The 13,729-nt window shown below is 41.5% G+C and overlaps 1 protein-coding gene across 5 annotated transcripts in view; it reads left to right on the forward strand.

Annotated features, from left to right (window-relative positions):
• The window catches only part of SMAP1 (small ArfGAP 1), a 205,467-nt gene that overhangs the window by 173,961 nt on the left and 17,777 nt on the right, over positions 1-13,729 (forward strand). The window lies entirely within an intron of this gene.

The following is a 13,729-nucleotide window of genomic DNA, read 5'->3' on the forward strand; positions in this document are numbered from 1 at the left end:
AAAAGAAGGATACTTAGTTGAACTTCATTCACTACTTTTCTAAAACTTGAGCTTTGTTCTTAGTAAATTGTTTTCTCTTTTAAAAATTACAATTGAATGTTTTATTCATTTCTTAGGAAACTGGTATAGTGTGCAAATAAATATATCCCAATAGGTAAAAATTTTCTGTGATGGTGAAAGTAAGTAGTGTGTATAACTGTAATTTTGAAAATAGGGCTTCAGTCCAGGGGCTCTGGAATAATTATGTTGAATTCTAGTCTGTATAATTTATGTATTTTATTTTCTTTTCTGTAAATGAGAGAAAAGAAAAAAAGAATACCAAGGTAAGAAAATATCTGACTAAAACTGTATGCATCTTTGTCTTCATTGTAGAATTTCCTTTCCAGTCTGTCTGGTTTATAACTTAGAAATGTAAAATATAAGCTAGACCCGGCCCTTATCCTACAGATTCATTCATTGATTGACCAAATATTTATTAAGTGTCTCCTGTGTTTCCAGGCACCATTGTAGGCACTAGGGAGATAGCTATGAAAGAAAACTGATAAAAGTACTAGACCTTTTGGAGCATTCATTCTGTTTGGGGAAACAGGGAATAACAGTTAAGTAAAGTATATTATGGGTCTTCTATGGTAAGTTGTATAGATAAAGCAACAATGAGCAGTTGTAATTCTAAATAGGGTGGCCAGGGCATGGAGGGTGCTCACTGAGTCTTACTGGAGCAAAGACCTGAAGGAGTTGTGGATGTCTGGATGTGTGGGGCAGGAACATTCCAGCAGGAGAGAAGAGCATGTGCAGAGGCTCTGCAGTAGTGGCTTACTTGTCATGTGCAGGGACCAGCAAGGGTGACTGTATAGCCAGAGTGGAATAGTGACAGGGGAGAGGAATGTGTGGGGTAGGTTGTAACAAGACTGTGGCTTTTACTCTGAGTTTCCTGGAAATATATTGGAGACATTTCAGCAAAAATGTACATACATTGACCTAAGATTTTAAGAATTATTGTAACTACCATGTTAAGAATAAATTAAAAAAAAAAAAAAAAAGAATACATTGTAGCAGGGCAAGGCTGGAAGCAGGGAAACCAGTAAGAAACTGTTAGAATAATACACGTGAGAGATGACACTGGCTTAGAGTAGGTGGTGGCATCAGAAGTTAAAATGTTATGGAACCAGGCTGGTACGCTGGCGGAAAAACCAAGCGGGACTTGGAGATCTTGGTGGATCGGAGATTTATTTAACACCGGCGGGCTCAGAGGAGACCGTTTCTCCAAAGATCTGAGCGCCGAATGCAAGTGGGGAGGGTAATTTTTAGTAGTCAGCTTCCATATCTGTGGGGGTTTTCACGCACACAGCAAACAAAGGAAAAAGAATCCTGAGGAGGGGTCTCTAAGCTAGAGACCAGAGCTTGTTTTAGCTTCAGCCGCCATTTTTGGTGCAGTATTTATTCACTTCTCCAACATTCCCCACTTTGATGCCTTTTAAAAAAAAAAAAAAAAAAAAAAAAACTTTTACAAGTAAAATTATGTAGAGGAGGGGCCCCACTAGGGTAGGAAGCCAGGATGCCCAATCTGTGAGATCCCATCCTTTCTATTGATTGATACTTTCCTGTTGTGTACGTTGAATTCTTTCCTTCAGTTCCTTAACCTTAGTTGTAACTATTCCCTTCTTTTTCTGAAGTGAGGAGGTCGAGGGCTTGCCTAGTTTGAAGGGTCACTGCCGCCAGAGAGTTTATTTGGTTTTGTAAGGTTACCAGAGAATCTGCCACCTGTTCCATGTCTTCATTTAGCTCTTGAGATAGTCTGTGGAATAGTCCTGTGGATGAACCTATGCCCCCATTCCGGTTCCTATTCCTGTCACAATTCCTGTTCCTATCAGAATGGGTAGCAGAACTGCCCGTTTAGCCCAGGACTTGGGGCTAAAGGCTATTAGGAGCTGATCTTCAGTGTATACGGATATCTATGGGGTTAGGAAGATGGAATAACATATCTGAGTCCAGTTGGCTTCTAAGCATCGGTAGGCCGAGTTAGAACACAGATAGAATACCCCAGGGGTTGAACATAGGGTTGTATTCCTCGTTAAGGTTATATTTCTTTCGCATAGAGAGGTACCATTCATACCTTCAAGGACTGTACAGATTAGATTGTTGGCATTTGTGAGACGTATCTCAGTGGCCAGGGGTCCAGTTAAGACAGAGGTGTTGGTTTTGAGATTTTCAGGAGCTTCCCTGGTCAAAGGGATAGGAGTGGCTAAGTAAGCCCTCCGGCTGAGGGGCAAGCACATCCAGCAGGTTTGGGTGTGATTATCTATTTTCTGGAGGACTTGGAGAGTAGTGTTGGCCCAATGCTGGAGTGGGGAATTGGTAAGCATTTGATTGAGGGCTGACAGGTTCAAACCCTGGTAGGCTGCCAGGGGAGTGGTCACCCTTATGGCTTGTATTACCCTATCCTGGGTATCCTTTATAACTTTTTGAAGGGCCCTGTCTTGCACCCCCTCCCCCGTTTGAGATCCCCCATTGAGGAAGGTAAGTGTAGCAAGCTGGCTTCCCTCTCTGGAGGCCCTTGTGATATGGGTTCCTGACATTTTGGGTTATCTCTACAGTCCAGTACTTAGTCCGTGGGGCACTTGGTAACTGACAGAGAGTGGGTGTTTTTCCTTTGTAGCAATCTTTGTGGAGGGAGGTGAAGGTGCTAAATGCCCTTGACCCCCTTATTGTCATACAACAATCCTGGGGGCAAAAGTGGGTAAGTGGCAGATGTGAGGTTGAGAGAGGTTATCATAATATACAGGCAATACTTAATAATCCTCCCATCCAGAGGAGGTGTGTGAGATCCAGCATTCATCTTTTGTCCCATGTCCAGCTTGTTGGTACGGTCTCTATCAGCCCAACAGTAAGAAGCAAGATCAGGGCTATGACACCAGTGAGGGGCAAGGGCTGGCAGAGTTGCATCCAAACCCCTGGGCTCAGTCCACATGTTGATTCCTCAGGCTTCTGCCGTGCACAGGCCACCCAGCTTCCGGGGTGTGGCTAGAGCAGGGCTGGAGATCTCAGGGATCAGTGTCTTTTTGAGGGTCAGTAAAGTGGGTTGACTGGATCTGGATCACTTTGCCAGGTTGAGGGTTCCTCTGAGTTGGCCTTCTCAGCTCTGGAGCAATGGACCCATGGGGTGATACCTGAAACTGAATCCTCTATTTGGTTGTGTGTCTGTAAAGTCCACCTCCAAGTCTTCAAAAGGGGCGGGTTTCTGGTAGCTGTCAGATCAGGTTTAGGGAAGATAGGGTTTGCATATTTAGAGGTCTATCCTGTTTTCCAGTTGTTTAAATAATTATACGTCCATGGGGTCTTATTATTATCCCCATAGAATAACAAGCACAGAAGATTGCCTATACATGAAATACTGTGACAATTTCCTGAAGTTTACCTCAAGTTGTCTAGTTTAGGCAAACAACAAACATTTAAAGGCAATCATAACTAGAATTTAACATCCATAATGGTGCATTGTTGAAACAGAGTTTTTTGCTCTAAAAATCCCCCCTCTCCAGAGATAGCCAAATGGAGACCAATGCATTTGTAGAACAAATCCAGTCTTAACAAATCTGGTCTAATTATTTACATAAGCTCAGCAAGAATAGCGATTGATCATGAGGATCTTTTAAAGTTTGCTTTGCTGGAACCTTTCATAAGGAATCTTGGGTTGAACTTTTAGTAGCCTCTCCAGGCCAGAAGCCAAGCCAAATACTTGCCATCAGACAGGCCTACAATACCTATAGAATTGGGCAAATTCCTCTTCATGAGGTCCCCAAGATATCCTGAGGTTCCTGCACCTGCCAGGAAGTAACCTTCTTTACTCACCTGGTGAGGCTGCTGGGAACTCTGTAAGCAAGGTATCAGGCCAACCTTGCCAAGGGGCTTTATGGCTCCATGTTTCATAAAGCCAACCTTAGTTCCTTAAAGCTGTCTGGTCATATCTGAGTCTATGAATGCCACTCTCAAATATGACATTCCAGTCAAAGCCTTGGTAAAATAACCAGTATTTCCAATGGTGACCTGTTACAAGACGAACAGATTCTTATTGAATTTATGCAAACAATTGTAATTGCCACGAAAGAAAGAATACTCACTGAGTTTTGAATTTCAGAGGAGTTATATACAGAGAAAATTTGTAAACTGAAGCATTTACAAATGAATACTTTATGACATTTCTGTATATCATAGATATCTCAAGAGAGAGTTTTCTTAATCTGGAAGAGCAAACATTAGAGAACCAGCAATATTTTCAACAAGAATCACAAAACTATAATCTTCCTCAGTTCATTTAATCCCATGTTCCTATTTCTTGTTCAATTTGAATGCAGCTTTTGAGTTCTGGAAATTCTTACCCATTTTAGGATTAATCTTAGCGATGTTGAATACCCGTATTTGTCCCCAAAGTCCTTTTTACAAATCTCCTTGAAGAAGAAACACCTTTTGTGAGAGAATAAGAACAATTTTAAATGACAAAATCTCAGAAATAGACATTGTTAAAGATCTGATGACAGTTCACTATGATGCAATTGACAAAGAAATTTGGTTATTTCTGTGACACATAACACTTCAGGTAATCAGAATATTAAGTGATTACCTTATACCAAAACATTAAAACTTTAGGAATTGCATATATATTTGGACAGTTACAGCATTTACCTGTGCAATACAACCTAAGGTTTACTATTGTACGACAGTGCTTTTCCGAGGAACTTAGCATCCCAAATAAAAGGGTCTAATTGGTCAAAAAGACTTCATTTACCATTTAAATCCTCGAAGCTTGTTAAAAGCTTAGGAAGTTATAAGTACATCCTAAAAAGGATTACAGATCATTAAAAATCTTAAAACTGTATTTATTCAACCAAGATGGCAATAAATGATCCTAAAGGTGAATGTATAGCATTATATAGTTGTTACAAAAACCTAGCTCCTTTAACATTGAGAAGCTTTAACTAAGTAATCAAAGACCTGATAAAGATGAAACCTAAAACTTTGGTTTTCCTGGAAGACAAACCTTTGTTTGCATCATCTTATCAAGAGCAGATCAACAGTCCAACAAAACATTGTCATTTGAGCAGGGAGAAAAGCAGAATTTCAACCTTACATCAGTGTATTTTTAAAATTCCATTTATCTCAACCTTCTACAACTTTCTTTTGCTTTCATATTTTGTCCCAAAGCCAATTCTTTTCAAATAACCAGTCTCATTTAAGACAAAATTACTTTCTTTTACTCTCAACAAAACTGTATTTCCATTCTTTATATCTTTCTTATATACCTCCTATTTCCCTACATACAGAGTTGCTTTCTTTATTTTCATCAGTCTTAAGTACATTTAGTAGAATTTTAACTCTTAGGAAACCTTAGTCTCCAATTGAGGACTTAGTAACCAATTGAGAGGTATTTACATCAGAATTTTTTTAGATGGTAAATTTGTGAACCAATTAAGTACAAAGCATGTTTTCCAGTAGGTCCGAATAGCCTTGATTTCTCAGCAATAAGATGTTAAAAAACACATATCTATATGCAATATTCAAAGCTTTAGCATCCCATCCTATTTGGAAAGTTTCAGGTTCCAAGGACCTTCAAAGTTATCTTAACAATTACCCATGAAAACTTTGAGACAGACAAAATTAATTATCATTAACAAATTGCAACATAGATAACATGAGATTGTTTGACTTTTGCTGGTAAGTTTAAAGACAGGTGCAATAAACTTAGAAGTTTAAGCATTGAATATGTTTCACCTGCGTCCGCCTAAAAGCCAATCAGTTTTTCCCCATTGTCAATTTTCATTTGGGGCACCAGTGGAGATATCTGAAATGGTGGTCCAAGGGGTAGTGCACTTTGCTCCTTTGACTTGGAGGGTGGGAGGAGGAACCAGTGGTGCCTGAGACACTGAGGATGGTATAGGACCACACCCACGTTGGTGCAGAAGCATGAGGGGATGGTGGGCAGGGGGCGGGAGGTAGAAGCAGCAACTGCTTGGGAACATTCCTTAAAGTCCCTGTCCTGAGGTACACTAACCACCGTTGGCTCCAATTAGGGCTGTTAACCTGGGAAGTGAAGGAGAATCCCTCACATCTGTTAGGCAGAGGAACAGGGAGGGAGAGTCAGTGTCCCTTTTAGTCTGATTCTATCTCGGCCAAACCAATAAGGTCCCCTTCTCGAGGTTCCTCCTGATTTCGGCTGGGTTTTTGGGACTTTCCCTGGTTGGGACACTTATTCTTTTTGATGTCCTTTCCCCTTGCAGTAGGTTCATTGAACCCTTGCTAAGGAGGCTCTGGGCCTACCCCTTTGCTTCTGGGTATATTTATGGCCTTCTCACCGCCCCCCTACTCTGATCCCCCTGAGAGCCTCTTGATAACAGCGGATGTGGACTGGCATCTGGAGAGTGCCTGCGCCTGGCCGAGGGCGCAATCTGGCCTTCAGTCCTTGTGGGGGAGGGTTCTCTGGCCTGGAAAGGGAGGAGAAATGCGCGGCTGTGGTGGCAGCAACCTGGCAGTGGTGGAGATCCAACCAGGGGAGGAGTTTCAAGCTCAGGGAAGGGGGAAGGGAGCCTGATGAGTCATGAAGAGGGGAACATTAGCGGAGCGGTGGGTTGCTTCTTTGGCTCCCTGGGTGAGTCTCCGGATAAAGCTCCTAAAACCTTTGCCTGGCTCTCCTTGCTCCATCCTGACCCCATAATGCTCCCGTGAGTCAGAGTCACAAAGACAGAGGGACAGGGCACCCCCTCCAATGAGGAGACCAGCCAGATGCCTGCCTGGCCATGTCCTGAAGGAACCCAGGTGACGCTCAGCCCCATAGGTCCCAGCCCTGCAACCCATGATCAGAAACCACTCTGATATTGCCATAGACCAAGTACCATCCATGATGGAATAGCAGACGGGCCCACACAGACTCTATGGGACCCTGGGGTCCCCAAGAGCACCTGCCCGTGGAGCCACAGAATCGAACTCTGCAGGCAAGCTAGACCGAGTTGCACATTCACATACACACCAGAAGTTATTATATTCCCTCCCATAGAATTCCTACCTGGGAGACTTATGAAGCCTCGGGGAGTGATCAGGTCCCCCTTCCACTCTTGTGAGTGGGCCTCACTAGATTGGGCCCCAGCCTTACTGGTTCCAACGCAGGGTCCAGGTCCTCACCTGCCAAGTCTCCTCGAGTCCGGTGGGAATGGTGGAGCGGGCCGGCCGGAGGCAACCGAGAAGAAGACTGCTGAGATTCAGGCAGGGCATGTACTCTTCCTTGCCATCTCTCATTCCCTCACTGCCTTGCCATTCTCCCAAACCGGTGGCAGCTATGGGCCAGCACGGTTGGGTTTCCTGGTCAGGGAACCAAATTTGTTACGGAACCAGGCTGGTATGCTGGCAGAAAAACCAAACGGCACTCAGAGATCTTGGTGGATCGGAGATTTATTTAACACCGGCGGGCTCAAAGGAGACTGTTTCTCCAAAGATCTGAGCGCCGAATGCAAGCAGGGAAGGGTAATTTATAGTTGTCAGTTTCCATATCTGTGGGGGTTTTCATGCTCACAGCGAACAAAGGAAAAAGAATCCTGAGGAGGGGTCTCTAAGCTAGAGACCAGAGCTTGTTTTAGCCTCAACTGCCATTTTTGGTGCAGTACTTGATTCACTTCTCCAAAAAGTAGTAATCAGGTTCTGGATATATTTTGAAGATGGAGCCAATATGATTTGCTGAAATTATAGGATGTTTACCTTTGGGAATGAACCTGTAGGACAGGAAAATCTGCTGATTCAGGACAAGAAAAATTGCTACAGCAATGTCTTGAATAGCCAGTGGGATCTAGTGGACAAATGGGGTGACTGGCCTTAAATACTCAACTATGGCTGCAGTATTATTGTATAGTAAATAACCTCAAGAGCTCAGCAGTGTACATCAGTACGATTTTTCTTCCTCTCCAGGTCTGTGCGTCAACTAGGGCATCTCTGCTAGAACTTCATTTGATGTGTTTCCCATCTTCCTGGTGACTGCTGGGGACTGCTTACCAAGTCTTGCACTGTCACATATCGTGTCTCCATTTTTCAAGATCCTATAAGTGTTTCCCTGTCCTCTGCCACCCAATCTCAAAGCCAGTACCACAGATTTTGGGCTTTGGTGATGGCAGCACCTCTCTTCTGGTATCACTTTCTGTGATAGCCGCCCTTGCCACACAGCAAACAACTCCAAAATCTCCTTGGTTTCTATCAGTTAACATTTATTTCTCTCACTCATGGTCTGTGAGTTTCCTGAGACAGCTCTGTTTTCGATAGTGGAGAGCTTCAGTAAATGGTGTCTTTAGGGGAGAGCCAAGGTTCATTTAGGCCAGGAAAGTGAAGGGAATGTTTGAAGAAGAAGTTAAGGATATATATGTAGGGGATTTTGCTGGTGACTGACAGTTTTAGATCATATACTGGAAGAGTTCGAAAGGTGGCAGCGATAGAAGATAAGGTCAGAAAGAGGGATATTTTGCTGATGGATTTTTTTGTAGCAGAAAATGACGGGTGTCCTACTCAGAATACAAACACCTCTTCAGTCTTGCTGGTTTATCAACTTCTTAAGTTCTTTTTAAAAATACTTTCTGACTTTTTTTTTAAAAGTTTTGTTATGCATGACTTTTGATGAGTTTGTGAAACTCTAGGAGACCACAGAGAATCAAAGGTCTCTTCTAGCTCAAAACAGTGATTCTAAATCAGGATTGATTATTGGTATCTACTTTGGGCAGCAGACTATTTTTCTGCTGCCCAAGGTAAGCATGCCACTCTCCCCTCATGGGACTCTGGTTTTCCCTTGTTAACTGAAACATGGTGGGGAGTAGAAGCAGGTGTCTTGAAGTATGATTTATGGTCATGGAGACATGACAGTATATGCTCATGTGAATGAGACTGGAACAGGCATTAACTTGAAGCGCTTGCAGAAAATACACAGAAAACCCTCACATAGTTTAGTTACACACCAACAGAGGGTCCATGAATCCTAAAGTTTATTGTTTGTATTCAGGATCACTTTTAATCTCATAATAGGGTAATCATTAAGATCATTTTTTAGCAATTTGATCTTCCTTTTGAATGACACTTTGGTGAGTCCATGTTCTTCTTTTCAACTTACTGACTCAAACTAAACCTATTTTCTTTAGCTCACCTTTCCTGATCTACTCTCCGTCCCAAGGTCAAACATAAAATGCTCTCTATCTGCTTTATAGCAAGGGTTAGCGAAATTTTTATGAAAAGGGCCAAATATTTTGGCTTTGTAAGCTACATGGTCTCCACAACCACTTTATAATATGTAAGTAGCTATAAGCACATATATAAGCAATTGAGCATGACTGTGTTCAGAAATATTTTAAAATAGGCAGTGGGCTGTAGTTTGCTGATCTCTGCCTTATATTCTTGATTGTACCTACAAGAACTGCTTCATATTTAGGTATTCTAGTTTGAAGCCTGTACAAATATGATTTATTCAGTGTTTTACTCTCTAATACCAGAAGGGGGTCAGATACTTGGTTATCACTTACCTACTAGTCTTGGAAATTACCTAATGTCTTAATTAAGGTTCCTTTTCACTAAGGGCCAGACTGAAAATCCCTGAATGCTCTAGACTCGAAGCAGACTGCAGTCTCAGAAACATCTTGACTTGAATGTGTACCCCTATGTTAGAAGAGAATTTAAATCAGTTTCTAGAGCATGTGGGGGTGGTGTTCTTCACGGTCCCTACCTGTGTAGTTATTCTAGGACTGGGAATTACGCAGTTATGCTAGTCTCCATTTTTTTTATTTTTTTTATTTATTTTGTGTGTGTGTGTGTGTGTGTGTGTGTGTGGATTGCTGCTTAGTTTTTACATGATAGAAACGGACAGACTGCTTAGCAGTTGGTTAGGATAATCCCCCCAGACTAATACTTCCATCCAGTAGCACTTTTTGCTTTTTTCTTTTTTTTTGTAGAAAACCCCATCTGAGAATAGAATCCTCAAGGTTGAGCAAATGCTCTAAGCGTAATGCTTGAGAAGAATCATAAATTGCTGGTGTTAAACGTGACCTTACAGGTTTCAGTTCAGTCTGCCACCAGAGGTAGAAAGCCCTCCTGCAGGGTTTCTATCTTGTGGTCGTCCATGCACTGCATGTGCCCTGCAGCGTAGCTGGCCCCCCTTGCCAGGAGGCTTTGAACAGCAGGCCTGTCAGGCACAGAGGGGTATGTGTGGCTGGGGTGGACCATGGAAGGTATCTGAGAGAATCGGGTCCTCAGTGCTCTAAAAGGCATCATGCAAAGAATCAGTATGATCTTGGTCATGAAAATCTAGCCCAGGGTATATTTACTACTTAAATAAAATTATGCTTACTCATTTTAATCTGGGGAAATGTCTGCCTAAACATTTCATAGTTTTATTTTAAAGAATTTTAAATGCCAAAGTGTATAGAGGAATAGATACAGGTTCCCTCAATTTTTCTTAATTGGAAAGGAAATATATAGCTTTGGGCAAGTTTTAAAGTTTTCTCACTCATGCTTGTGTTTCAGGAAATACACGCTTTAACTTATTTTCACAATGGCCAAGTGTAAATGAGTTGACAGTGCTAGTTAGATGTAGTTATGAATACATAACCTTCTTCCTTCCTTCCTTCCTTCCTTCCTTCCTTCCTTCCTTCCTTCCTTTATTGAGAGAGAGAGAGAGAGAGAATGGGGAGGGGCAGAGAGAGAGGGAGAGAGAGAGAATCCCAAGCAGGCTCTGCACTGTTGGTGTGGAGCCTGACACAGGGCTTGGACCCACAAACCATGAGATCATGACCTGAGCCAAAACCAAGAGTCAGACGCTCAACCAACTGAGCCATCCAGGCAGCTCCCCCTACTTAATTTTCTAGTAACATATACATTCAAATTTTATATGATGAGTGAGATGAATATATTACTCTTGTTTTCTAAGTTTTTTGCTTCTAAAAGCCTTTCTTGGAAAGAAACCAACTAAAGGATAAACCCCCCACAAAAGCACTCTACTCACTTGTCAAGTAGAAAATTCCTACAGGGAAATTTCTCTTCTTCAAAGTTCATATGCTGTGAAATAAAACAAATTTGGAAATGTGCTGACTAAATGCCAGACGTAGCTGCTGTGGCCCTGGAAAACCACCAGTGTCCTGTGAACTGTGCATTGACCAGATCAGGAGGATGTTTTTCCAGAGAGAAGGGCAGAAGGAAGGAATATTCTAGCATAAGTACCCTAAATAATTTTGTGGTCTGTTAGGTTTTTTAGATATGGTTTTAAACCTAATGAAAACATGTATTGCTGCTTCTCAGAAGAGTATGTTCAGGGAACTATTGTAAACTGTTATATTACCCTTTCAAAAGGAAGGGATTGTTTTATTTTTGTGTAACCATACTTCTGGAGGCAACAAAATGCAGGTAGATGAATATATTGCTGTAAGAAGACTGGCATTAAGCAGATCCTTGCAAGTGGTCCTGAGTCCATGCTGGGGAGAAGTGAAAGATAAATCACCTAAGGCTGGTGAGCTATCATTATTTCCTTTTTATAGGTGAAGAAACTGAGGCACAGAGAGGTTAAGTTGCCTAAAGTCACATAGCTTGTAGGTTACAGAGCCAGGCCCATGTTCTTAACTATTACACTGCGTTGAGCTGTGACACAGAATAAAACTCAAAAACTACCAGGTGACCTTGTGCCACACAAAACAGATATTGGATCCTTATCATATTGGTAGCTGGTGGCATTGTGTCAGAAGAAGAGCACTGGATTTAGAGGCAGTAACCTGCAGTTTGTGTGGGCTCTGGTGTTTTTATCTAGGAAATGGAAATAAGAACCTCTGTGGTTGATGGATGGAATCTAAATGAAGAAATAAATGTGAAGCATATAGCACAGTAACTTGTATGCAGGGCTGTGCTGAGACTGTAGCCTGAATACCAGGTCAGGGGAGATGAGTAAGAGATAGCTCAGGCCTTTGAAGGGGATGTGCAGAGGAGGGACTCAAATTATACTATGTAACTAGGACTCCTCCAGACTGTTGTCACACAGCATGGTCTTTGACTGAGAGAAGATTTGCTGCTCCTTGAAAAGCACTAAGGAGGGGCCCCCGGGTGGCTCAGGTGGTTAGGCATCCAACTTCAGCTTAGGTCATGATCTCATGGTCTGTGGGTTTGAGCCCCGCGTCGGGCTCTGTGAGGACAGCTCAGAGCCTGGAGCCTGCTTCGGATTCTGTGTCTCCCTCTCTCTCTGCCCCTCCCCTGCTCATGCCCCCTCTTTGTCTCAAAAATAAATAAAAACATTTAAAAAAATTAAAAAAAAATAAAAGCACTAAGGAAATTCGGTGGCCTCGAAGAAATCTAGTCTGTCACCATGTTTTAAGCGTTTAGAAAGAAATTTTTCTTATACAATTTGTTGTTTTTTTTAAATTTTATTTTTGAGAGAGAGAACTTGTGCAGGGGAGGGGCAGAGACAGAGGGAGACAGAGAATCAATCCCAAGCACAGAACCCGATATGGGGCTCAAACCCATGAACCATGTGATCAGGACCTGAGCCCATATCAGGAGTCAGATGCTTAACCGACTGACTGACTGAACCATCCAGGTGCCCCTACAATTTAGTTTTAAATTTACTTACATGCATGCATACATATATATGTATATATATATATATACACACACACATAAATACATATACATATATATACATACATACGTAAAACGGAAAACAAATAGAGCAAGAGGGTTAAGATCATCTTTTTTTTTTTTAATTTTTTTTTTAATGTTTATTTATTTTTGAGACAGAGAGAAATAGAGCATGAACGGGGTGGGTCAGAGAGAGAGGGAGACACAGAATCTGAAACAGGCTCCAGGCTCTGAGCCGTCAGTACAGAGCCCGACGCGGGGCTCGAACCCACGAACTGCGAGATCGTGACCTGAGCTGAAGTCGGACACTTAGCCGACTGAGCCACCCAGGCACCCCTAAGATCATCTTTTAAGGCCATTTCAATCATTTTAGTAAAGTAGTCTAAATACCACCTTTTTAGCAGTAAGAAAATTAACTAAAAAATAAAAATAAATAGCTCCACTTAACTCTCAGGCACATTTTTTTTTTTTTAAGGCATTTGAAAACAATTTGAAGCTTGACAATTTTAATATGCTTTCAATGGACATTTGTGACTTGAATTTCACAAAGTAACGCACATGGGAGTTTATTTCATTTCATAAAGCAATTCATGTGTTTTAATACAAAGGAATTCCAAATAACACTTTTATTAAGGAAAGAGCTTTAAATGGTTTCTTGTGTAGAAAATAAAAAAGGTTCTTTGAGTAACATGAAAATTTATAAAGCTTTAAGAAGGAATTTTGCCATTAAGGAGAACATTACTGCATCTCATGGAAGCAGCCTTCTTTAATCAGTGCTATTTCCACTTTAAATTCATTCCTTCCTAGGATGACGCCTCAGTAGTTACTGATGAAGAATTAGACTTGGCAGTTTTCATTGTAGCAAGGGTGTACTCAAGGCTGAATATTCATGCTCAGTCAAAAATGGTAATGAAAAACCTAACATCCGTTTACTTATTATATTCTTATCTGCCTTAAACTAGATTAGCAATACATAAAATCTCATGTTGCTCTTTGACATTTTTTATTATTTGTGCAAATAGATTATGACCAGCTAATACATCTGACATTCAAGTAAAGGATGAATTTAATTAATATTTACTGAGCACCAGCAGAGTTCATGGAA

This window comes from Panthera leo, chromosome B2, assembly GCF_018350215.1.
Source record: "Panthera leo isolate Ple1 chromosome B2, P.leo_Ple1_pat1.1, whole genome shotgun sequence".
Classification (NCBI taxonomy): domain Eukaryota; kingdom Metazoa; phylum Chordata; class Mammalia; order Carnivora; family Felidae; genus Panthera; species Panthera leo.